The sequence below is a fragment of the Passer domesticus genome, unplaced genomic scaffold, assembly GCF_036417665.1.
Source record: "Passer domesticus isolate bPasDom1 unplaced genomic scaffold, bPasDom1.hap1 HAP1_SCAFFOLD_44, whole genome shotgun sequence".
Taxonomy (NCBI): Eukaryota; Metazoa; Chordata; class Aves; order Passeriformes; family Passeridae; genus Passer; species Passer domesticus.
In genome coordinates, this window is record NW_026990160.1 from 2,489,100 (window position 1) to 2,514,640 (window position 25,541).

General features: G+C 55.2%; 1 pseudogene; it reads left to right on the top strand.

Moving 5' to 3' along the window:
* Window positions 1–1,595: 1,595 nt before the first annotated feature.
* Window positions 1,596–24,209, top strand: LOC135292710 (zinc finger protein OZF-like; annotated as a pseudogene).
* Window positions 24,210–25,541: the final 1,332 nt, after the last annotated feature.

The following is a 25,541-nucleotide window of genomic DNA, read 5'->3' on the forward strand; positions in this document are numbered from 1 at the left end:
CAGAATTTCTGAGAATCCTAAGAAAACCAGGAAAATCTCAGTAAACCTTCCAAAATACAAAAAAAAAAAAAAAAAAAAAAAAAAAAAAAAAAAAAAAAAAAACAACCCCAAAAACCCCCCGAACAACACCCCCCCAAAGCGCCAATAAAACCCCCAAAATCCAAACCCCCCAAAATCCACACAACCCCCCAACATTTCCCACCTTGTCCCAGCATGTCTGCAGTCATTCCCAGGTGCTGCCAGTGGCCCCAGGAAGGTGTCAGTTCTCCCAGTGTGATCCCCCAGTCATGCCCAGAATATCCCAGCTGCCTCCAGCATGCATCCAGTCCTGCCCAGTTCCTCCAGTTTGCTTGCAGCATGATCCCAGTTTCTCTCAGGTGCTCCCAGTAGCCCAAAGTGTGATCCCAGTCACTCCCTTTCAACCCCAATATGATCCCAGTAAGCTCCAGTTGGATCCCAGTCACATGCCAGCCCTCCCAGTGTGCTCCCAGTATAATCCCAGTTGCTTCCAGTCAGGCCCAGTATGGGGGATGATGTGCAGAGTGTGTTCCCAGTCGCTCTCAGATTCTCCCAGTATTAGTCCAGTCCCTCCCAGTATGATCCAGAGATGAGCCCAGTGTGCTCCCAGTCCCTGCCAGTATGAACCAGTTGTGCTCCACATGGTTCCAGTGGCTCTCTTTCACCCTCCCTTTGGTTTCAGTCACTCCCAGTATCTCCCAGTGTATGCCAGTTCCCTCCAGCATGTTCCCAGTCCCTCCCATTATTCCCCAGTATGATCCCATTTGCTGCCAAGCACTCCCAGTCAGCCTCAGTGCAGTGGCACTCAGTGCCAGGATGATCCGAGTCACCTCCAGCGTGATCCCAGTTGATCCCAGTAGAAGCCCAGTTGTTTCCAGTAACCACCAGCATGTTCCCAGTCACTCCCAGTTCCTCCCAGTTGGGTTTTTTGGAGGGATGTTTGGAGAATGAAGAAGTGCAAGGCTGAGCGGAAAAGGCCCCTCGGGGGGACATCGGGGGGTGGCGGTGGCGGCTGGCGGCAGAGGCAGCCTGGAGGAGCAGAGCCCTGTGTCCCCCAGGAGCCCAAAGTGGGGAGCCCAGAGAGGGGGGAGCGCCGCCATGGGCGGGAGCCTGCAGAGGCTGGAGAGGGGCAGGGGGGACTCCTTGGAGCCCCTGCAGCCCGGAGCAGAGAATGAGGGGAGAAGGGAGCCCAAAAGGGAGCCCAAAAAGCCCCGGCATCCCTGAATGGGGAGCGAAGAGGGGGCAGCTTTTGGGATTGCTGGGAGTGCCAGCAGGCTGGGGAGGGCGGGCACCGAGGAGAAGGGGGACCCCAATGCAAGCGTGACCCCAGCAGCTGGGACAGGGGGAACCCCGAACACCTGAGGGGAGGGAGCAGGGACGGGGAATTCCTGGGAGGGTTTTTCAGGGCTGAATCTTGGTGTTGGGGATGTTTTTCTGGAGCCCCGATGGGCGGTGACTTGTAGAGATGCACTTGGGCAGAGGGACCTTCAGAGTCAATGTGCTCATCCTTTGTTTTCCTCAAACCAGTATTTCCATTGCCAACCCCCATTGAGGCTGTGAGGAAAATGCCCCAGAACATGCAAGCAGGTGAGGAGGAAGTCAGTGCCCCTTTCCCCTCTCTCCTGCTCCATCTCCCAGCCCAGCAGGGCCCCGGCTGCAGGACAGCCTGGGGGCATCTCCTTGCCCTTGCCTGTGGCCCGTGGCAAATGCCATCCTGTCCTTGTCCTTCCTCCCCCAGAGCAGGAGCTGAGGATGGAGAGCAGGGAGGACAAATCCCCGCGGCAGAACCTCGTGGCAAAGGCCGTTTTGAGCGGCTCCACGGCGCAGGAACCCAACGGGGAGGAAAAGCCCCGGAGATGCCGCACGAGGAGGGGCTGCAAACACAGCCCAGGTTGTTCTGAGGAGTAAAGATCCACCCTGTGCCAGGACAGAGCTTCAGCCAGAGCTTGGAGCTGGTGGTCCATGAGGAGGTTCCTGATGGGGAGAAGCCTCACAGGTGCTTGGAGTGTGGGAAGAGCTTCTGGTGGATCACCAACCTGATCGTGCACCAGAGAACTCACACTGGGGAACGGCCCTACGAGTGTGGGGAGTGTGGGAAAGGCTTCAGGTGCAGCTCTGAGCTCATCACTCACTAACGCATCCATACCGGGGAGAGGCCCTATGACTGTCCCGAGTGTCAGAAGAGGTTTCAGACCAGCTCCAGTCTCCTCCAGCATCAATGGATTCACACAGAGGAGAGGCCCTTCCGCTGCCCAGACTGCAGAAAGGGCTTCAAGTGCAACTCAAACTTCGCCAGGCACCGGTGCATCCACAGCGGGGAGAGGCCCTACGAGTGTCCCCAGTGTGGGAAGAGCTTTACCCACAGCTCTAACTTGACCAAACACCAACAGAGTCACCAGTAAGGGAAGTCCTGCAAGTGCCCTGAGTGTGGGAAGAGCCTCGTGTGCTGCTCCAGCTTCATCCCCCATTGGAGAACCCGCACTGGGAAGAGACCTGCTGATCCATGTTCCCTGTGATCCATGGTGGGAAGACACTTGCCACTTTTCCTGCCCCTGCTAGTGACCTGATGTAGGATTGAAGAACAAGAGGCTCTGGCCAGAGCCGTGTCATTACATTCACTCCCACCTCAGGTCATTGCCAGGGGCAGGAAAGGGACTCTCTCTCTCTCCCTGAGGAGAAAGGTGTCCTTTCCAGGCAGGAGGCAATACGTGGCCAGGAAGAGCCACTCAGTGGTGATGTTGTAGTTTTCCCTGTAAATAGTTTTTCTTATCCCTTCTGTTATCAATATTGCTTTTGTTCCTCTTTATTCCTTATTTCATTGCTGTTCCCAGTAAATTGTTCTTATCCCAGCCTGGGATCTTTGCCTTTTGTTCTTTCCATGGGAGGTGGGAGGGCAGCGAGCAGCAGCGCGGTTTTAGAGGGAGCAGGAAATTGGGGAATCCCATTCCTGAACCCCGGCCCATGGAAACCGAGCATCCCAGCTGGTCCCAGCCCTGGTGGCCATGGCAACAGCCTTGGGAGCGGGTCCCTGGCTGGGGCTGTGGGAACCTCTTCCCTCTGGTGCCCAGGGACAGGACTGGAGGGAACGGCTGCAGCTGAGTCGGGGCAGGCTCAGGTTGGATCTCAGGAAAAGGTTTTTGCCCAGAGGCTGCTGGGGCAGTGCCCAGGCTCCCCAGGGAAGGCTCCCAGCTCCAGGGCTCTCTGAGCTCCAGCAGCGTTTGGCCAGCGCTGCCAGGCCCAGGCTGGCATTGTTGGGGTGTCCTGTGCAGGGCCAGCAGTTGGACTCCAGGATCCTGATGGGTCCCTCCCAGCTCAGCCAATTCTGTGGATCTGGGATCCCATGACCCTGGGGATGGGGCTGCCAATGGTTGCCATGGCAACGGGCTCTGGCTGCAGGCCTGAGCTGGTGTCCATGGCACCCACCCCTGGCATGGGGTGTGCATGGAGCTGCCAAGGGACTGAGCATGGCAACAGGGGCTGGGGATGGTTGCCATGGAAACTGACCATAGCAACAGGGGGCTTGGGATGGTTGCCATGGAAACTGACCATAGCAGCAGGGGGCTGGGGATGGTTGCCATGGAAACTGACCATAGCAGCAGGGGGCTGGGGATGGTTGCCATGGAAACTGACCATAGCAGCAGGGGGCTGGGGATGGTTGCCATGGAAACTGACCATAGCAGCAGGGGGCTGGGGATGGTTGCCTGCTAAGGATCAGATTTGTCACAGGCTCTCAGAGGGGTTCCATGGGGACATTCCAGGAGACTCCAGGCTGTTCAAGAGCTGGAATGGCACAGGCAGAGACAGGGGCTCCATGGACACCTCCCAGGGGTTTCTGGGGATGGTAAAGAGCCCTGTGGTCAGAGGCAGTCACAGCCATTCCATGGTGACATCCCAGGGCACCTTGGGCTGCAGAGGCACCGATCTGTCACAGGCAGTCACAGGGGCTCCATGGTAACATCCCAGAAGTCCCCAGGCTGCCAAAGAACTGGGATGTCCTGGACACTCACAGGGGTTCTTGTCATGGGCACAGTGGCAGCTTCAGGCAAAGTTTATTAGAGAAGCTCCTGTTGGGTCACAAGGCGAAGAATAGCCCACATAAATCCCCAAATGTCACTGTTGAGTCAGAGATGACACAGACTCAGATGAGAAGGCTAAGGGCCAAAAGCCACCCATTTGTTCAAGCCTATTCTTTTATACCTTGGCTTGCTACAGGTGGACTTCATTGGTCATTTAATCAACACATTTCACATGACTGGCTAATTAAGATAACACCCTTCAGTAAACCACTTGTTTACAATTCTTTCTCTCCAGCTCCCTAACAGTTCCCAGACCAATGCATGGGAAAGCTTATTTAGCTTTCTCTGTCTTGACCAGACTGTCATACCCACACCCAAACACCCCCAAGGACCTCCAGGCTTTCTAAACTCCTTCTGAGAGAGGAGCCTTGGAGCATCTGTCCAGTCCCATCCCCAGACTTTTCAAGCATTCATGTGGAAAGAATTTTCAAGCTGGAATTAAAGCTTTATAGAATTTGTCCCACAGGATTAAGGATAGCAAACCAGAGATATTTATATAAATATCTCTTATGGTAATGATGAGACAAAATTATCTTAATCAGAAATATTTACTCCAAGATATAAGAGCTGTAACATATTATAACATATTATCTTATATAGAGCACTCAGAAGTGATTTCAAAGCAACTGTATTAAAACAAAACCAGTAATTAAGCAGAGATTGATGTCACTCCCCCAGACCAATGACCAGGGGCAAATCCCTTTGGCTCAGTCTGCAGCAATGACCTTGAGTGGTGTCCCCACTGCAGGGAGGAATCTCCACACCCCCAAGAAGGGAAATGTCAGGAGATGCTGCCATTAAAATTTGGGATGGGGCTTTTCTCATCTCAAGTGCTGCCCTGTCAGTCAGATGTGCCCAGGCTGGGCCAGCTCAGCAGCTCTGCAGAAGCTCTCAGTGGTGTTGCTTGGTTGTTCCTTTCTTTGGGGATTTTTTCAGTTCTGCCACAGCTTCAGCTACCTCTGAGGATGTGGAACTTTGGAATGGAGCAGTCAGGCTGGTTTCAGCATTATTCACCCCAAAAGCAGCATGACCCCCCTCCTTCATTTCCCACTGGGGGCTTTGCGAACAGGGCCTTGCTGGAGCCCACTGCAGGCAGAGCCTCCTGCTCCAGCAGGAACTGCCTTTCCTGTGCCATCAGCAGGGCAGGTCCCGCTGCAGGAAAAGCCCCAGGCCAGCCCCAGCACAGGGAAGGGCTCGGGCACAAGGGCAGAGTGCCGTGCTGGGAGCTGTGCCAGGCAGAGCCTGAGGCACCAAAGGCACCTTGGCAGCAGCAGCTGCTTGCAGGGCATGGCCAGAAGCCTCCCTTGGCAGCCCGGCCTGGTGGCCAGCACTGCAGAGCTGCTGCCTCAGGGCTCATTTCTGCCTGGGCTCTGAAAAGCCACTTCTGCTCCAGGAGCCGGCCTGGGAAGCCATTGGCCCCAGCACCTTGGGGACAAGATATGAATGACAAAACTCTTCATGCCAGCAGAGACAAGGCAGGGGCAGAGGAAAGGGCAGAGCCAGGCCCATGGGACAGGGCTGCCATGGTGATGGCTGTGAGGTCACTGCCCCTGCAGCAGCCTGGCTGCCCTCAGCAGACATTATGGCCAGAAGCTTTGTGAGGGCACCCAGCACATCAGAGAACCCACACAACAGGAATTCTGTGCTTGGGGAGGGGAAAGGGTTTCGCTATGTCAGGCTGCACAAAGCTCCTGCTCTTGGACAATTCTCTGGAAAAACAGTTGCAGTTTTGGGCCACTTTCATAATTGTAAAATATTTTCTTCTTTTAACAAATGTAAATCCACCCTCATTCAGTTGAAAGATGTTGGCCCTTGTCCTGTCACTGCAAGATTTGGGAGAAAATAACTTTGACTACTATTTTTCCATTTTCACAGACCTTGGAGAAGACTGAAAAATCTCCCAAGATGGGGTTTGGAGGCCTCTTCACATAACCAGCAGGGAGAGGCTGATGGCTCTGGGCTCAGTGGTGTGGAGACTGAGGACAGAACAGGAATAGCCTGGGAGGGAGTGAAGGGTGGTTTCAGAGAGGCTGGAGCTTTTCTTCATAGAGAATATAAGCATGAGAAGGCAATAATGGCACCAAGGGCAGCTGGGGAGGCCCAGACTGAATGCCATGAGAAAGGAATTTCCCTGCCAGGGCAGGGCTGTGGTGCAACACATCCCCCAGAAGGAGCCTGGAGCAGCCCAAGGCTTTGTGTGGCAGGCAGAGGCAGGCAGGAGGCAGAGCTGTCAGCAAAGGAAGGGGCCAGCCAGGTGGGGCAGCGCGGGATGAGGACAGCCTGCAGGGACAGAGGCACAGGGCAGGGACACCGTAGGACAGCCTGGGCTGCACAGGGCACAGGGATGGGCAGCAGCTGCCAGGCCCTGACAGAGCCACCTTGGGCAGCACTTTGGCCACGGCTGCTGGCCCTGGGCCTGAGCCAGGAGGGGACAAGTGACCCTGGCAGGCCTGGGGCCTCATTGCCTCCTTGTCCCTGCTCAGCAGCCTGGCAGGGGCCACCCCATGGTGCTGCCCTTGGCATTGCACATCCCCACATCCCAGAGCCCATCCCGGGAAGAGCCCTGAGCGAGGAGGGAGGGACAGGATCTGCCTGGCCAGGGGCTGGGGCTCAGGCCTTGGCCCTTTGCATTCCTGAAACACATCCAGGTTTGCTCAGCACCAGAGACACCTTTCCCTTGCTTGTCTGAAGCTGTCATCACTGCCTCCAGTGTTCTGCTCTATCTGGAACCTGGGGACACTTTCACATGAGTTTTATCCCTCAGTGGACCCCATTTAAACTACAAGAAATGTCTATGTTTCAGCTTAACTTGGAGTTCTTGAGAAGCTTTTTGAGCACACTCCAAGGGACGGAGTCTGATGCAAAGAGCAGCAAAGCCCCAGAGGGTGATTAAAGTCCTGGTGCTGTGTCTGTGCTGCTGAGCTGGGCCGGGCTCCTGGCCCAGAGGCAGCTCCTGGCAAGGGCAGCGCTGCAGAGAGACAGCTCTGGCCAGGAACAGCTCCTGGGCACAGCCCAGCAGGGCTGGGGCACTGCCAGGGCAGCTCAGGGACACCAGCAGGGCACAGCCAGAGCTGACAGGGGCTCAGCACTGGCAGGGGCTGGGGGATGTCCCAGAGGGGGCTGTGTCACAGCGGCACCTCTGTGGCTGTGTCCTAGAGGCACAGAGCAGCTGTGATGTCAGCAAGGGGCTGTGTGACAGCACAGAGTAGGCTGTGTGAGGTCACAGGTTGGGCTATGACATCACAGAATTTGTTGTGTGAGGTCATTGAGCAGCTACAGCATCATAGAGGGGATTCTCTGTGACATCACAGAGCAGGCTGTGACATCATGGCATGGCTGTATGACATCATAGAGCAGGCTGTGAGGTCAAAGTGTGTGCTGTGACATTACAGAGTGGCAGTATGACATCACAGAGAGGGTTTTGTGACATCACTGAGGGTGTTGTGACATCACAGAACTGTCTGTGACATCATAGAGTAGGGTGTGAGGCCATGGAGCAGAGTCTGCTGTCATGGTGGGTGGCTCTGTGACATAAGAGAGTGGGTTGTGACATCACCAGGTGATGGAGCAACATCATAGAGCCAGGTGTGCAATCACAGAACAGACTGTGACATCACAGGGTGACTTTGTGACATCACCAAATCTTCTGTGACATCACAGAGCAGCTTTATGATATCACAGACTGATATCCCAGCACTGGCCCTGTGATACCATGAAGGGGTTTTGTGACATCACAGAGCAGCTGTGTGTGTCATCACTGAGTTGCCAGTGATTTCATAGAGTAGGCTCTGTGACATCATAGGCTGGACATCATAGAATGGATTCTGCCATCACGGGGTATCTGTGTCACATCACAGAGGGGTTGTGACATCATAGAATGGCTGTGTGACATCCAGGATAGGTTGTGTGATATCACAACATTATCTGTGACATCATAATGAGGGCTGTGACCTCACACATGGGCTGTGTGACATCACTGGGGTTTTGTGACATCACAATGGGCCGTGTGACATCACAGGGGCTTTGTGACATCACAGGGAATGTGTGACATCACAATGGGCCTGTGTGATGTCACAGGGGGCTGTGTGACATCACAGGGGCTGTGTGAGGTCACTGGGGAGGTCACTCTGCCCCAGCCCCCCTCACAGCTCCCCCAGAGCAGTCCAACCCTGCTCGTGCATAGTGGGGTCCCCTGTCCCCCCGGGTCCCCCCGCCCCCGGCGCCGCAGCCTCCCCCAGAGGATGTTCCACGAGATCGACCCGAGAGCCTGACACGGGGACGGGGGGCTGGGGCTGTGGGGGTGGGACAGGGGCACAGGGACCCCCCGGCAGTGTCTGTGTGTCCCCCAGGGCCAGAGCCTGGGCCAGGGCTCCTTCACCCTGTTACGAACGAGGGCTTGAGAGCGCTGAAAATATCCCTGGGAAAAGATCAGCAACAACTAGATTTAATATTAAGCGACAGCATCACAAAGTTCCTTGGCAAGAGTCACTCTGCTCCCGACTGGACACTTCAGGCACACCGGGGGAACAAAGCAACAACAAAACCAAACCAAATCCAGGCAAATAAAGCAGAAATGAACCAAGAATGGTCCCTGTGTATGTGTGTGTGTGTGACACAAGGACAGTGAGGACAAGGATAAAAGGAATATGATCTAAAAGCTGAACAGAGCTCAAACTTAACAGGACTTAACTAATACCTTAACCTTAACTTCTCCCGTAAACTTAACAATTTAGTAAAAGAACAACAATTAACAGTCTTTAACCTCATTTATAACCTATGACTAAATAATTTAACAGTTGAATAACACTTAACAATACTCATCTTAGCTAATAACTTAAATTAAACCTAACAAATTAGCAAAAGAGCAACTCTTAGAAGCAATTAACTTAGCTTAGACCTCATGACTTAACCTCACTTACAGGCCTGACTGACTCAGCTATGCAAGGCACTCCAACCCCTCCGAGAGCAGCATTTCTGCCACATTTCCCCAGCACAGGCACTCCTGTGTGCACACAGACACAAAGAGTCAGTGCAAGGCACCTGTGAGAAATTCCCCTGGGGGTAGGAAATGCTCCCTGTGGATGCTTTGGCATCTCCCCAGCGGGCGAAGGGTTGAGCCTGGAGGAGTGGGGGGATCGGCCCAGGCTCCCTCGTTGTTCAGGATCCCCGAGTGCAGCAAACGGGAGAGTTCCCGGCTGGGAGAGGCCCCACTCAGAGGGAGTCGCTGGCCCAGGAGAGCTCCAAGGGGCTCCTTTTGCAGCGCTGTTTGTAGGGCCCCAAGAGAGGGGCTGCAGTCACAGCAATGGTTCATCCTGGCCGCACTTGGCATCAACAGCTTTCTTTGGCACTGTGAGAACTGTTGTGCCACTGAGGGAACACAAACAGTTCCCAGGGCTGCTCCTACAGCAACCAGGAGCTGGTTGGGCACAGCAGTGCCTGGAGCAGACAGTGTTTGTGCTGAGCTGCAGAGGAGCTGAGCCCAGGGGCTGTTGGCCAAGGCCGAGGCCCAAGGAGCATTTCTGAGCTGGCAGGGCGGCCTGAGAAGGGGAGGGGGGAATGCAGCAGCACAGGGCCCATGGAACCAAGGGACCATGGTGACACTGTGAGACCCTATAGTGCCAAAGGTCCATTGTGACATTGCAAGGCCTCATGGCACAATGGAGAGACCATTAAGAGACTTCACAGCCTCATGGAACCAAGGGGCCATTGTGACACACAATGGAGTCAGGGGATCATGGAGACCATTGTGACACTGTGAGGCCCCATGAAATAAGCAAAGCATTGTGACTCTGAGAGGCCTCATGGAACCAGTGAGACCATTGTGACCCTGGGGGACCCCACAGAACCAAGAGGACCATTGTGATCTTGTGGGGCCTTGTGAAAGCAAGAGGCCTTTGTGACACTGCAGGGCTGCATGGAGCCAAAGGTTCATTGTGACATTGTGGGGCCTGGTGTCATCAGTGGTCCATTGTGACTCTGTAGAGGCAAAGGAGACCATTGTGACACTGCAAAACCCCGTGGTCCAAAGGTCCATTGTAACACTGCAGTCTCATGGAATAGAGGAGTCACATGTCATTGTGGGGCCTGGGGAACCACAGAGACCACAGTGACACTGCAAGGCCTTATGGAATTGTTGGGACCATTGTGAAACTTCAGGGCCTTCTGCAACCTAGGAGCCATTGTGACATTGTGTGACCCCATTGAACCAAAGCACCATTGTAACACTGCAGGACCCCATGGAATCAAATCACCATTAGGACACTGTGGGGCCCTGTGGAACCAAGGGGACCATGGTGATACTGCAGGGCCTCTTAAAACCACGGCAACACAGAAGAGGTCTGGCTGGTTTGGCCTCCCATGGACTGCCTGACTGGTCCAACTGACCATGGCATGTTGAAGGCCTCTTCTCTTCTGCTGTTGAAACACTGGTGCTCCATACTTTCTTTCATATGGAAAAGATCTGTCCTTCTCCTGCAGGCATCCATGGCCAGAACTGGGATTTCATCTCCAGATTTCCTTATATCTAGGGATTATTCCCATAGGAATATTGCCAGGACAAGACTGGCTGACAACGGTTTCATGAGGGTCACCTCTCATCAGTCCCCAAATCTCTGGGGAAGGCTCCATGCTTTCCTTCTTGTGGAAAGAACTGCCCTGCTTCTCCAGGCACCCATGGCTGAGATTGGGCTTCCACCTCCAAAATTCCCTACATCCAAAGACTGCTCCCAGACAAAATCTGCCATTGCTGACAAGTCTGGCTGGCCTAGTGAGACTCTCACCTGCCTTCCAAACACTGGGGCTCTGTGCTTTCCTTCCTATGGAAAAGAGCTGTCCTTCCTTTCCAGGTGCCCATGGCCAGAACTGGGATTTCACCTCCAACATTGCATCCTGTGACAGACTGCAGGAGATTGTTGGCTCAAAACATTTCATGTGTCGGGGAGGAATGGGCAGATCCAGCCTTGCCCTGCCCTGGAGCACTGCCCTGCCCTGGAGCACTGCCCTGCCCTGGAACCCCATTCCCCCCAGAGCCTCTCTCCCAGCCCAGCAGTGGCTGCCAGTCCCTGGCACAGCACAGGCAATGCTCCACAGCCACCTCTGGAGCCCCAGCCCAGCGCCTGAGTGACCAAATGACACCAAGTCCCACCTGGGGGAAGGGCCCAGCAAGACCAAGGGGTATTGAAGGCTGACCACAAGGCAAGCACACGTCTTGACCCTACCTCCTCTTGGCATTTCCATCTGAACTGCTAGAGTCCAGGAGTTGGTAGCTCTGTCTGTGCTTCTATAAATCTTATTTTTCTTTCTCTCTTTCTGTGTCTACGTCTTCTATTTTTGTCCTCTTGCAAACTCTGACTAGCTTTAAATTGAACAGGTTTAGAGTTTGTGAAGTCGAATAGGGCAAGTTATTGCTTTGAGAAGTGTTTTTTGGTGATTGAATGATGCATTAAACATTTTGACTAAATTTCTCTGATTTTCTAAAGTTGCCAGTAAAGGCTGTTTTGTTGTTTTGAGCTCCTCAGAATCTCTTGTTGGTATTGTTCCCGTGCATCCAATTCAGAGTACACAAACAACTGTAATTCCTTTTGAATGTCTCCTTGAGAGAGTTTTTTAGTGGATGGGGGTCAGGGCCTTTTCAATCCTGCTTGGCACAGCCCAGGCAGGGCTTTCCCAGCCACATTCCACACTCCATTGCCCAGCTGGAGCCGCTGGTGCCTCTGAGTTCTGCTGGCCCAGCCCCAGGGACGCTCTCCTTGTCTGCCCATTCCCCCACGGTCTCTGGGCAGGGGTGGCCTCAGTGGGGGCTGCTGACATCCTCAGCAACTTGGAGGCTGCTGCTGGATTTCACTGCTCCAGAGGCTTGTTCAGCCTTCAGCTCTTCAGTGCAGGAATTCAGTGTCCCAGGGCTCATTCACATTCAGAACACCTTAACAAGCCAAGCCTCTGGGGATAGTTGTTTTCAAATCAATTTTTTCAAATAAACCTTTCAAATAATTGTGGTTAATTAGACTGATTTCAGGAGTGTATTCAAACTGAATACATTCTACTTTCAAGGACAGTGAGAAAACATTTTTAGGTCCTGTTTAGGGTTTTTTTCCTCTTAATAAATTGATATGTGCAATCTCCAATTGATATTGAATCCAAGTACCTCCTCATGCAGATATGAAAATCAAGGCCCTCCATGGCTGACAGTCAATCAGACTCTGTCCCTACCCCCACCCCACCATTTCCCCCATCCAAGCCCTGGCACTCAGAGCAGCCCTGTGCAAATCTCAGCTCCCTCCAGCCCAGGCTGGACCTGCAGCTTTCAGCTCCTTGGCTCCAACTCCCACTTGCTTTCCTTGGAGAAGGAGCTGCCTGAGACACAGAGGGATGTTCATTTCTTGTCAGCCAACAAAGCCAAGGGAAGGCACAGCTCCATCAAATGCAGAAGTCATTCTTCTCCCTGGCTCTGCCCTGGCCCTGATCCCCACAGCCTGTCCTGTGTCCTTCATCCCTCATTTGCCAGGCACTTTCTGGGACAAGGGAGCTCTGCTCTGGCTATGGAGGGAGGTCCAAGTGCAGCCACTGGAGAGGGAACCACAACTCATCAGGTTTGTGCCCTTTGAGGAACCAGGAATTGGTGAGACTCAGAGGCACATAAAGGTTTCTCTTCATGACCAACATAAAAAATGTGAATGTGGTAAAATTTATGAAACAGCAAAACACTTTCCTCAGCTCCTTTTGATATCCCAGAAACATCTGACATGTTCACCACCAACAAAGGATTGCCATACAGGAAGGATTTTAGACAAAGACATAAGAAGAGGTGATAGAAAAGATAAAACTAAAACTAAGATGTTGACAAAGGAGGTATTTAAACTTCTGAAAGATTGGGATACTCCCCAAGTATCCCAAAGAACCTCAAAGCATGAAGCCAGTCAAGGCAGATGCATTGGAATGACCAGAGAACATCTGCAGGAGGAAAACTGGGAGCAAGAGGAAGGACAAAGCTCCAGCTGCTCTAAATGAAGAGATGTCGTTAGACATGGCCATTTAAATAACAGAGCTGAAAACACCTTAAGGAAGGTGGTCATGTAATATTAGAGTGAATGTTAGTGCCAAAAGTAGAGGGGAAGATCAGTATTTTTCGTCCTGCCATCAGGAGAAGAATCCATGAGATCCAGGAAATTCCTGTTCCTCCCAGGAAAACTTTGCCATTTTTTCAAAACTCCAATGACCCAGATAAAAAAGATTTGCAAGTATATTATGAAAGTAATAGGTATTAAAACCTGTGCCCCTTTCCAGGCAGCCATCAGTTGTGTGCCCATGAACAGGCAGTGCCACTTGTGCCCTGAGGTGCCCAGCTGGGATTGGATCTCTTCGAGAGCACCTGAGGGAGAGCAGAGCACCTTGCAAGCTGCAGGTCCCTGCCAGCCCCACAGGGCTCCTGTCCCATCAACATCTGCTCTGCTCCAGTGTGAAACAGGGCCCAGCATGGTGCTGGGATCATCAGAGAGCTGAGGTGTGTGCTGGAATTCAATGCCCTCCCCATCCCGCAGCAGCCCTGCATTTCCCTGCTGCAGCCTTGGTCTCCAGCACAGCCATGGAGGCTCTTTGGGCTCCTGACTGTTCCTGCAGCCCCCAAGGGCAGCTGAGCTCTGCCTGTGGCACAGTCAGCCCTGGCCAGCGCAGGCCATGCTCAGCAATTGCTTGTGTGTGCCTGGCCTTGCTGTCAGCCCCGGCAGCGGCTGCGTGGCCCCTTGGTGGCCCTGTGCTGGCCCAGCCATGGTGGCCCAGCCCCTGTGCAGGCCCAGCCCAGGCCAGGAGCATTGCGGCTGGGAACGGCCCCTGTGCCGTGGTGCCCACAGCAGCCTTGGGGCTCTGTGCCCCATGGCCTCCCTGCTGGGCAGCCTCTGCCAGCTCCTGCACAGCCCCTGGCACCTGTGGGCCTGCACAGACAGCCCTGCCCCGGGCTCTGCCGGCCTCTGGGCCAGCAGAGAGGCTGGCCAGGGCTGGCCATGGCCGGGAACAGGCCCTGAGCCCCGCAGGAGGATGGAGCTGGGCCACAGCCAAACTCAGCCCAGGGCAAAGCTGGGCTCAGCAGCCAGGGCTGCCAAGGGCTGGGGACAGAAGCCGGCGGTGACAAATGTCCTGGGCCCCCTCCCTGCTCTGTCCGTGCCCCCAAGGGCACAGAGCAGCCTCCTCTCTGGGGCACTTGCCTGTTTTCAATGCCTTGCACAGGCGCTGGCCCTGCCCCACAAGGCCTGGCCTGAGTCCTGCCCCTGCACGCTCAGCCAGGCTGAGATGGACACTGATGGTTTCTGGGGCAGGCTCTCTGAGCCCAGCCCAGCTCCCTGCAAGCTCTGCCAGCTGCCCTGAGCTCTGGGCAGCACCAAGGGCCTCTCCCCAGCCCAGCCCAGCCGGCTCTGGCCCCACAGCTCTGCTCAGGCCAGGCTGCTCTGGCCACTGGCCCCACGGCCTCAGCCCCTGCCAAGGGCACAGCAGCAGCTGCAGCTCACACAGGACTCTGCCCCAGCCATGGGGGAAGGTGCTGGGCCAAGGCCAAAGGAGGCTCCCTGGCTGCCCTGCTCCCCTCTGGCTCAGGTGCTGAGAGCTCTGCAGCCCCTGCTGCCATCCCATGTGCCCAGGGCAGCACAAGAGCCCCGGCCTTGGGGCCCTCAAGAGCTGCTCCTGCTCCAGGCCCAGGGCCCATCCCAAAGCTGGGGCAGCCACAAAGCTGTGCCCATTGCTGATCATGGCTGCTCTGATGGGGATGGATCCTCAGCCCCTTGGAGGTTGATGATGAATTTTCCGACTCCCAAGGCCTCTTCTTTCTTGAGCTCTTCAGTTCAGGAATTCAGTGAGAAAAGCTCATAAACATTTGTTCAACATGCCCAAAGAAGAAAAGCCATTTGGAATAACAGAAGTTTTCAAGTTTTCTGTAATTAATTAGACAGATATCTGAAGTGTATTCAAAGTGTATATACTGTCTTGAAAACAATGCAGAGAGAACAGTTTGTTCTGTTTAATTTTTTCTCCTGTTTATAGATTTATATCAGCAATGTCCAGTTGATATTGACCCCCAGCACCTTCTAATGCAGACTGAATAGCTATGAAAATCAAGACCCTTCATGGCTGAGAGTCAATCAGACTGTGTCTCCTGCCCCCTCCCGACCATTTCCCTCATCCAACCCCTGGCACTCCTATGGACCAGGAATGGTGTGGCCAGCAGGACCAGGACAGCAATTCTTCCCCTGTGCTCAGCACTGGTTGGGCAGCACTTTGGGTGCTGTGTCCAGTTCTGGGACCCCAAATTTAGCAAGAACGTGGAGGGGCTGGAGTGTGTCCAGAGAAGGGCAACAAGGATGGTGAAGGGTCTGGAGCAAAAATCCTGTGAAGAGAGGCTGAGGGAGCTGAGGTTGTTTATCCTGGAGAAGAGGAGGCCCGGGGGAGACAAGGTGGTGTCAGGGCACAGGTTGGACTTGATGATCTCCAAGGTCTTTTCCAGCCTTACTGATTCTGGGATTCTCTGAAACCACCCTTGGAGCAGTTCCACAATGAGCCCTGGGCCTCCTCTTCAGAAGCTCCAGCAGCCCAGGCCCCTCAGCTTCTCCTGCCAGCCCCAAAGCCCATCCTGTCAGTCCTGCAGAGCCTCTGCAGCTCCTCCTCATTGCCCAGAACAGGGAGCCCCACATGCAGACACAGCAGCCCAGATGTGCCCCCCTGGCCTGGGGTGCCTCTGGCAAGGGAGCAGCACCAGGCACTGCAGGAGCCTGCAGACAATTCCTGCAGCACTTGGAGGATGATCCTGCTCCCCAAGGGACGTTCCCATGGTGCCAAGTCAGGAACTGCAATGGGGAGTGGGGCCAGAGAGGAAAGGGCAAACAGGGATGGGCTGTTTGCAGGGGAGGGAACAGAGATGGGGAATAGGAAGAAATCTGGATCAGGGATGGGTAAAGAAAGCAGAGGTGAAGCCAGGGAAATGCTTGTGGCAGTTTGGGGGTGGCTGCCAGGCAGCCCTGGCTCTGAGCAACAGCGTCTGCAGTGGGACAGGAATCTCCCAGCTGATGGGAACAAATTTTCTGGCTGACTGCAGAGGCCAGGACAAAGCTGAGTGGTTTCCCTGGTGTCCCCCAGCCCTTTCTGGCCCCAGGGGCTGATGGCATTTGTGCTCCCTCAGGTTCATGTCCCCACAGCAGCAGCATGGGGGTGCTCCCGCCTGCTCTGTGCAATGCAAACAGGGGCTCCTGAGCCAGTGCTGCCGTGTCTGTGCCTGCAAGGATGCGGCACCTCTGTGAGCTGGGGGAGAGGCCAGGGCTGCAGAGGGCGGATGTTGTTGGCAGCTCCATGAGGATGCTCTGGGACGCTGCCCTGGGCTGTGCAGTGCACTGGGGATGGATCAGCCCCTGCTCTGCTGCTCCTTCCCGTCTCCCCCAGGGCCCTTGCAGAGCCCCAGCCATGCTGTTTGCCCCCAGCCTGCCCACGGCCAGCCTGGGGCTGCTCACCCTGGGGCTTTTCTGTGCTGAGCATTGGCCTGGCCGTGTTCTTGAGAGAGCCTGGGCAAGGAGCCTGCAGCCCCCAGGGCCTGGCCTGAGGCGTCAGCGCTGCCCCAGCAGTGCCCATGGCCTGTCCCTGCTGCAGCCCCGGCACTGCCACCCCCAGGACTGTGCCCGGCCCCGAGAGCACTCAGGCCCTGCAGCAACACCAGGGCCACCAGGGCAGCGGGGCAGGGCCACGGCAGCAGCACTGGCAACACCAAGTGCTGCTGCTGCTGCTGCTGGGCACAGCTGCTGGGCCAGCACTGATCTGCCCTAGCTCTGCACACAGACATTGCTGCTGCAGCTCCAGAGAAGGCAACAAAAGGGCATCTCTGCAGAAAACTCTGCTGGGAGATTCTTAATTCGTTTAAAGCCACTGAGAGCACAGCTCCTCATTGTCACAGTCTGCGGCCACTGAATGTGGAGAGAAAAAAAGTCAGAAATAGCAGAAGCAATGATCTAGCTTTAGGAAGAATATTAAAAAAAAAAAAAAAGACAGGGAAATCAAAGAACCAAACCAACAGAACTATCAAAGATTGATTTTGTTACAAGTTTTGTTACAAGAAATTGGCCAGCAGTTTAATGCTTCCTAAGATGTCCAGTCATCAGTCTCCTCACTGCAGCCTTGAGCTCCTGGTTCCTCAGGCTGTAGATGAGGGCATTCAGGGCTGGAGGCACCACCGAATACAGAACTGACACCAACAGATCCAGGCATGCAGAGGAAATGGAGGAGGGTTTCAGGCAGGCAAATAGTGCAGTGCTGAGAAATGCATTTCCTCCTGCATTTTTCCTTTTCAGATTCTTTCAGTCATCTCTTGAGAGTTACTCTTTGTTCTGGGGCTTTTCATGAACTGATTGTACTCTTGATTTAGATGGAGACTGTAGAGTTGATTTCAGATGTAGAAGAATCTGAACTGAACACAGAAACAAACTCCTTCTGTCAGCCCATTTTCATCTTCTAGATCACTTTCAAGATGTCCTTGGGAGTGTTGGAATGATTATCACACAGCTCTCCACTTCTGGCTGCAGTCTCTGGAGATTCTTTCTTTGCATTCAGTCAAGCTTGCACTCCCTAAGAGTTCCTGGTAGCCTGTCATATTTTCTTAGGGTAGAACAGTAACAATGAAAACCTTACCAATGGCACAACTGCCCAGCCCACAAGGAAAAGAAAAGAACAAGCTGCCAAATTCTTCAAATATTTGTCCTGCTTTGCTGCAAGTGTTGTGCTGCACCCACAGTGTGGAAAGCTGCAGTTGGTGGCTGTCATGGTTTGACCCTGGCACAATGCCAGGGCCCCCATGAAGGGTATATTTCCTAAATGGTTGCTGTGAGATGTGACCCGGGAACAGAACAAAGCAGGCTCCCATTCGGGGATGGAGGGAAAAACACAACACTTTATTTATTACAAATCTAGAAAGGAACACATACCAAGCTAAGAATGAAAACCTTCCAGATACCTTCCTCCTCCCCCTCCCTTTTCTCCACAGATTCACCACCCCTCAAATTATCAACCCTCAAATCCATCAGGGAGAGAGGAGTCCCCCCTTGCCTCATGGGCCTCCCCCGGAAGCACAATTAAAACCTCCTGTGCTTCCGCGTCACCCATGGCCCCACCCAGAGAACATCGGCCCTCGTGACTTCTCCCCCCCATGTCCAGTGCTCTCACCACTGGACACGGGCCAGGACTGCCTTTAGGGCTCCCCGTTTAAAGATGCTCCACCCACTTCCAGAAGCAGCAGTCTCTCAACTTCGGGACACCAGTCCCCCCCACATTTCACCCCCTGGGGCCGAGGGGCCTCGTGAACAGTGTCAACTTTGGGACACCAGTCCCCCCCACATTTCACTCCCTGGGGCCGAGGGGCCTTGTGAACAGAGATCTTCCTCTCCGTGGAGACAGAGGGCATCTCACACCCCCTTCAGCCGTCTCTGTTCACGCCGCTGCTTCACTCTTGACTCCCAGGTGTTGCCTCCCCCTAAATACAGTCTCTGGGTCACAGGGAAAAACCACGGGTCTGTCCATGGCTATACAAGAAAGAGTCCAGCCCAAGGCCACTCCATCATCTCTTCCACTCAGGATTCTTCTCTCCTCTTCCAGCTTTCCTCACGCTTGCCCATTTCATCTCTCATCTCTCTCTCACCTCATCCTGATTCAAGAGGATTCAGTATTTGTAAGGTTTCTATTAGTCTACAAAGGGGTTAAAATCTTCACTTCTGCCTGTCCAGGACTCCCACAGCTGCCAGGCACCTCTCTGCCGCATCCCCCGCTTCTGGCCGGCTGAGCTGCCAGCACAATCTCTGTCCCTCTCTCCGGGGGGGCTGCCCAGACATCTCAAGTCTCATCAACCCCTGCATGTTCTCCTCCACCTCTGCACCTTTTGGGGCTCCCGGCCTACTCCCTGTCATGGCCTCCCCCACCCAGGCGCAGCTGGCCAGGGGAGAGGTCGGACTCTACTCACCAACGCCGGATTCCCAAAGAGGAAGTTCTCTGGGAATCTCCTGCTTTTAACCCCCGTGTGTTCTCAGAGGCGTATCCAGATCCTCAATGGCCACATCACATGCCAATTTTGAATTTGGCCACTGATTGGCCCGACTTAGACCTTTCCAGAAACACATTTCCGGGCCAAACCACGACAACACCCAGAGTTGAGGCTTACAGGCATTGATAGAGGTACTCATAAGCTTTCTCAGCAGTTTCTATTCCCAATTTTTACATCACAATTCTATACACTATTATGATTTAGTTTTTCTCAGGATGTATCCCAGAAAGGAGTATCCCCAGATGGTGGCGTCCGGCTTCCGAAAGAAGAAAGAAGTCTCCCAGCTGGTGAGGTCCCGATTCCAGACGTGGGTCCACCTTTTAATTGCAAATCTCATAACAGTGATGTCCAGCTTCCCTTGGTCGACACTATCAATCCTTGAGTAGATGTTCATCTTCCTTTCTTAACCTGCTTTTCACTGTTTTTTAATGTATCAAGATAAGCATGTTTCCTTTTTATATATTCTAAACCTATCGTTTCAAAGATCCTTACTACAAGCAATATTCTAAAATTATACTTCAAGAGGTTATTATTGCAAAACTCTTTAAAGCTTAGCTACAAGCAGAAAGTTCCTGTCAAACAGCAACATCCTTAAAGCTTTAATTCAAATGATCCTAAATCAACTCAAGACTTACAAAGGGTAATTGCGAACAAAGGATTGGTTCAAAGGCCTTCTTCCATGCTTTACCTCCTCAGTTATTTATTAGAATTCGTCTTTATGACTGTCCCATGGTCAGTTTCCACACGTATCACAATCACAAATAGAGACGCTGCCTCTATGAACCTGACAGAAACACAGCTTTGTATTTCACAATTGCACTGCTGGCATTGCATTGGTCATCAATTCAAATCATTTCCCCATGGAATTCCCAGGGCGATGGGTTAGTGGGAGATCCATGCATGGAATTCTCACCTAGCTGGGATGAGAGAGATCCGGCCATGGAAATTCCATGGCAATTTCTGCATACCCAAGGCCCTTATTCCTGAATCCCACATTTCCACAGGAACTCCCCTCCTCTCCTTTGTGCTCCAGAGCCTCCCGACCATGTCTGATGGATTTTGGGAGCTCTTCCCCATATGTGTCTCAGGGAATGCTTCATCTGCTCCACCATGATCCCTTTGCATTCCCAGCACCTCTGGCTGATCCAGGTGGCACCGTCGGACACTGCAAAGCTCCCGGGTCCCAGCTGGAAGGAGATGAAATCCCACCCCTTGAAGCCATAGAGATCCCAGCCCCTCAGAGTCCTCCATTCCCACAGATCCCAGCCCAGTGCCCCCCGCTCTGGTTGTACCGGCCCCGTCTCCAGGGCACTGTCGGCCACGGGCCGGTTCCTGTCCTTGAGCCGGGGCTGGCTATCCCAATATCCCAGCCCTGGCTATCCCAATGTCCCAGCCCTGGCTATCCCAATATCCCAGCCCTGGCTATCCCAATATCCCAGCTCAGCTCCCCCCACCATCCCCGCTCTCTGCGGCTCCATCCGGCCCCGCTCGCTGCCCCAGCGCTCCCAGGGGGTCCCGTCCACGTCCCCCACAATCAAGGACTGGGGGACCCCGGGCTGTGTTCTACTGTGTTTTATTCTCCTTGTTCTCAGTTTGCAATGGTTTCCCTGATGTAGCCCCGCTTCTTTCCTGACAATGCTTTGCCCCAAGTGCCTTCCCTCCTCCCTGTGGCTGCAGAGCCATTCCCCAGTCTCCTCTCTGGGCCCCTGTCAATCCCTCGGCCTGCCGTCCCCTCTTTCCAGAATCTTCCCCCAGGGGCGTGGAGTGATTGGGCAGAGGTCAGGGCCCTCCCTTAAGGTGCTTCCTCATTTGTGCTCCTTCATGTCCATCTGCCCGGTTTGCACAGCCCCGTTTCCCCCATTGGTTGTTGGATGTATCTTTGCCTTGTTTGCGCCCCCCTTTCCAAGCTGGTGCCGGGGCTGAGTGTGTGCTGTGTGCAGCAGGTTGCCCTGAGGGTCAGAGCTGGCCTGAGCCCTGAAATAAACCTTGGCTTTCCCCTGCCCAGAGTGGGCCCTTTCTTCCTGCAGCAGCGTCTGCCAGCTGCTCCTGTGGTTTAGGGCTGGCAGCCCCGGCCGCTCTCCTGTAGCCCGGGCACAGGGGAGTGTCCCCCGCAGTCGAGCGTGTCGGGCTGGGCGGGCAGGGCCCGAACGGGCACTGAGAGGACGCGGCGACAGGGCCGGGCTGCGACAGCGCCGCTGCCAGGTACTGCAGGGAGTGCAGAACTGGGGGGACAGCGAGATCGGGGAGCTGGGGGGCTGAACGTGAGAGACTGGGGATCCAGGGGGGTCAAGAGGCCAAGGAAAGGGGGACTTGAAGGGCTGGCCGAGCTGGGAAGGAGGTTCAGGGGCTCAGAGTCAAGGAAAGGGGGTGCAGGGCCTGGGAGAGCTGGGATGGGGTGTGCAGGGAATCCTGTGCCCAGGAAAGGGGGTGCCAGGGTGTACTGGGAGTGAAAAAAGGGGGGTCTGGGGGCTGGGAAATGCAGGAATGGGGGCCCAGGGATCCCAGGTCAGGGAAAAGGGTGGGGCTGGGTGCTGGGAGAGGCGGGGGCCAGGGAAAGGTTGAGTTGCTGCTGGATAAGGGGGTGCAGGGGGGTCTCAGTGCTGGGCAATGGGGTAAAAGGGGGTCTGGGGTGTCAGGAATGGGGGTGCAGGCGAGGCTCAGGGTCACGGAAATGGGGGGCAGGGACGGGGAGAGATCGAATGGAGTTCCAGGGGGCCTGGAGCCCAGTAAAGAGGGCTCCAGGGTTTCCCAAAAAAGGTGGGACATGGGATAGGGACACCTTGGATATTCCAGAAGGGGGAGTTCAGGGATCTCTGGTTTTTGCAGAAGGATGGGCCTGGGGGCAGGGAAAGGCTGGAATGGGGTTCCAAGGTGTTCCAGGTCGTCCCAGGGCCAGGCACACGGGAACTCTGGAGGTGCCCAGGGATGTGGAGCTCAGCCCAAATATTCTGGCCGGTGCCTGGGTTGGGATTTTTTGGGGGGAATGTTTGGAGAATGAAGAAGTGCAAGGCTGAGCGGAAAAGGCCCCTCGGGGGGACATCGGGGGGTGGCGGTGGCGGCTGGCGGCAGAGGCAGCCTGGAGGAGCAGAGCCCTGTGTCCCCCAGGAGCCCAAAGTGGGGAGCCCAGAGAGGGGGGAGCGCCGCCATGGGCGGGAGCCTGCAGAGGCTGGAGAGGGGCAGGGGGGACTCCTTGGAGCCCTTGCAGCCCGGAGCAGAGCATGAGGGGAGAAGGGAGCCCAAAAGGGAGCCCAAAAAGCCCCGGCATCCCTGAATGGGGAGTGAAGAGGGGGCAGCTTTTGGGATGGCTGGGACTGCCAGCAGGCTGGGGAGGGCGGGCACCGAGGAGAAGGGGGACCCCCAATGCAAGCGTGACCCCAGCAGCTGGGACAGGGGGAACCCTGAACAGCAGAGGGGAGGGAGCAGGTACGGGGAATTCCTGGGAGGCTTTTTCAAGGCTGAATCTTGGTGTTTGGGAGATATTTCTGGAGCCCAGATGGCCGGTGACTTGTAGAGATGGACTTGGGCAGAAAGACCTTCAAACTCATCGTCCTCATCCCTTGTTTTTCCCAAATCAGGATTTCCCATTGCCAGTTCTTGTGAGGCTGTGAGGAAGTGGAAGATGTCCCTGAACACTGAGGCAGGTGAGGAGGAAGTCAGTGCCCCTTTCCCCTCTCTCCTGCTCCATCTCCCAGCCCAGCACGGCCCTGGCTGCAGGACAGCCTGGGGGCATCTCCTTGCCCTTGCTTGTGGCACGGAGGCAAATGCCATCCTGTCCTTGTCCTTCCTCCCCCAGAGCAGGAGCTGAGCATGGAGAGCAGGGAGGACAAATCCCCGCGGCAGAACCTCGTGGCAGAGGCCGTTTTGAGCAGCTCCACGGCGCAGGAAGCCAACGGGGAGGAAAAGCCCCGGAGATGCCGCACGAGGAGGGGCTGCAAACGCAGCTGGCGGAGATCTGAGGTGGAAAGAGCCAGCCTGGGCCGGGAAGGCGGCCGGAGAAGGAGCCAGAGCTCGCAGCTGGTGGTCCATGAGGAGGTTCCTGATGGGGAGAAGCCCCACAAGTGCGAGGAGTGTGGGAAGAGCTTCAGGTGGAGATCCGGCCTGATCATCCACCAGAGGAGCCACACTGGGGAACGGCCCTACGAGTGTGATCAGTGCAGGAAGAGGTTTCAGACCACCTCAAATCTCCTCCTGCACCAGTGCACACACACAGAGGAGAGGCCCTTCCGCTGCCCCGACTGCGGGCAGGGCTTCAGGTACAACTGCAATCTTGTCAGGCACCGGCGCATCCACACTGGGGAGAGGCCCCACGAGTGTGAGGAATGTGGGAAGAGCTTCAGGCAGAGCTCCCACCTGATCCGGCACCAGAGGACCCACACTGGGGAACGGCCCTACGAGTGTGGGGAGTGTGGGAAGAGCCAGCGTCCCCACCTGATAATGCACCAAAAGATCCACACTGGGGAGAGGCCCTACGAGTGTTCCGAGTGTGGGAAGGAGTTTCAGACCCGCTTCCATCTTTTCCGTCACTATCAGAGTCACACAGAGGAGAGGCCCTTCTGCTGCCCCGACTGTGGGCAGGGATTCAGGCAGAACTCCAACCTCGTCAGGCACCGGCGCATCCACACTGGGGAGAGGCCCTACGAGTGTCCCCAGTGTGGGAAGAGCTTCTCCAGCAGCTCTCACTTGACCAAACACCAACGGAGGCACCGGTGAGGGAAGCCCTGCGAGTGCCCCGAGTGCGGGAAGAGCTTCGTGCGCTGCTCCAGCTCCATCCAGCTCATAAATGTATGAGAAATTCTAGTGGTGCTGGGTTTTGTGTTTAGTATGTTTGTAATACAAATTATTTTACTAAGGTGTGTTAGATTGTACGTTAGTTTTATCTCTAGTACATTAGTTATTGAGTTAAAACTTTCAACAAGTATTTCCTGGTATATTATTTGCTTATTTATATTTATGGATAATGGTATACTAATAGTTATTGATTTAGGTTGACTCATTATTGGAGTACTGTAAGTAAGAGTCAAAATTATAATATTTCATTTTAATTATAATTTATTTCTTTTTAATGATATTTTGTTGATTTAGAATTGTAATCTAATTTATTGATAGAATAGGAAGGAAATTCAAGGACAAGAACAGTTTTTCTTAGCTGGGAATTGGAATTCCAGACACTGGGAGTGGGTGCAGGACCACACAGACTGGGATCAAACATGGACTGGGATCAAATATGGACTGGGGCCATGTGGAATGGGACCATAGAGATCAGGATGATACAGACTGGGATAAACTGGGTTGAGATTACATGGACTGGGGTTGCACACACCGGGGTTGCACAGGCTGGGGTTGCACACGCTGGGGTTGCACACACTGGGGTTGCACAGGCTGGGGTTGCACAGGCTGGGGTTGCACACGCTGGGGTTGCACACGCCGGGGTTGCACACACCGGGGTTGCACACGCCGGGGTTGCACACACCGGGGTTGCACACACTGGGGTTGCACACGCTGGGGTTGCACACACCGGGGTTGCACACGCTGGGATCAGACGGGCTGGAAAAGCATTGGCTGCCTTTGGCTGCCTTTGGCTCCATCCACGTCTAAAGGCGGCCACATCAAGTTGGCTTCATCCTGTTTGGGGCTCCCATCCCCCTCTTTGCCCCGCTCTCCCGCCCCTTCCCCATCGTTCCCCCCATCCCCAATCCCCTGCCCCGTGTTTGGGTTTGGGGGTTCCAGGCCCCTCCTGCTCCGTTTGGTGTCCCGACCCCCCTCTGGTTTAATTTGGGGCCCCGCCCCCCTTCTCCCCGCGCCTCCCGCTCCCCCCGCGGCCGGGGGCGCTGCCAGCACCACCAGTGCCACCAGTGCGGCCCCGGCTGCCCCCGCACGCCCCATCCCCATGCCCAGGGTCACCTCCCCCCTCCCCAAATTCCGCTGCCGGGGAGCGCTGGGCGCTGCGGCTCTGCCCGGCAACCGATGAGTCACAGCCGCGCCTGGCGCTGATTGGCTGCACATCGCCGGGCGGGGCCCAAGCGCCGAGCTCCCGCCCGGCAACTGGATCGGCACCAGCGCCGCGCGCTCTGATTGGCCAGCATCTCTTTTGGGCTGGGGGCGGCAGGAGCTGGGCACCCCCAGGAGCCCCTCGGCTTTGGGGCTCTCGATCCCCGCTCGGCCCTCGGGCCGGCCCTGGGGCCACCCCAACACCCCCGCCATGGGCAGGCTCCCCGCAGCCCTTCGGAACCGCCAGCAATGGGCTGCGAGCGGCAGCAGCCGCCCCGAAAAGGGATTGAAGGGGCCGGGCCGGCGATGGGGGAGGCTCTGGCCATGGCTCCGCTCCGGCCTGCGCCGGGCTGCCATTGAGGGAGGCTCCGTTCAGCGCCTGCCGAGGGGCTGGCACTGCGCCAGGG